This window comes from Oenanthe melanoleuca, chromosome 7, assembly GCF_029582105.1.
Source record: "Oenanthe melanoleuca isolate GR-GAL-2019-014 chromosome 7, OMel1.0, whole genome shotgun sequence".
In the NCBI taxonomy this organism is placed as follows: domain Eukaryota; kingdom Metazoa; phylum Chordata; class Aves; order Passeriformes; family Muscicapidae; genus Oenanthe; species Oenanthe melanoleuca.
This window is the reverse complement of record NC_079341.1, coordinates 35,251,529-35,252,559: the sequence shown is the minus strand read 5'-3', so window position 1 is coordinate 35,252,559 and position 1,031 is coordinate 35,251,529.

Genomic DNA, 1,031 nt, shown 5'->3' with positions numbered 1-1,031 from the left:
ATCTCCTCCATCCCTGGAATTTCCTCCTTTCCAGGGATCTCCTCCTTCCCAGGGATCTCCCTCTTTCCAGGGATTTCCTCCTTTTCAGCAACCTTTTTATTCCCAGGAATCTCTTCCTTCCAAGGAATCTCCTCCATCCCAGGAATCTCCTCCTTCCCAGGAATCTCCTCCATCCCTGGAATCTCCTCCTTCCCAGGAATCTCCTCCATCCCAGGGATCTCCTCCATCCCAGGGATCTCCTCCTTCCCAGGCGCTGCTGTGAATTCCTGCCGGTGCCAGAGGTGCGGGGATGCCGCAGCCCCCGAGGATCTTTGTTAATTACCGCGTGTTAATGAGACAGCGGAGTTAATGAGCCGGGCTGTTCCCAAGGGGAAGGCGATGTCGCCAGCAGTGTCGTGACACTTCCAATGCCGGTTCTCCACCGAGATAAACCGGGCTTTACCGAAGTTAGGCTGGACTTGGTGGCTTTTCCAGCCCGAGTTCTGTTCCGGAGGGAGCCCGGGATTAGCGCAGGGCTCCGGGAATTCTTTCCGGGATTTCCTTCAGCCAGCGGGACACGCGTGGGGATCGCGACTCGGGATTATCCCAAAACCGGGAGGGAATTCAGGGCGTGCGGCTGTCCGGGCTCAGCTGGGGCAGCGGGGCGCTGCTGCTGTCCCTGTGCTGTCACCGTCCCTGTCACCATCCCTGTCACCGCTCTGTCCCTGTCCTGTCACCGCCCTTGTCGCTGTCTCTGTCCCTGTCCTGTCGCCGTCTCGCTCCTGTCGTTGTCACTGTCCCATCCCTGTCCCTGGCACTGTCGCTGTCACTGTCGTTACCGTCCCTGTCGTTGTCCCTGTCCCTGTTCTGTCACCGTCTCTGTCCCGTTGTTGCCCCTGTCCCTTTGCTGTCCCTGTCCCGTTGCTGTCCCTGGCACTGTCCCCTGGCTGTCCCTGTCCCGTCTCTGTCCCTATCGCTGTCCCTGTCTCTGTTACTGTCCCGCTGCTGTCACTGTCCCGTCGCTGTCGCTGTCGCTGTCACTGTCACTGTCG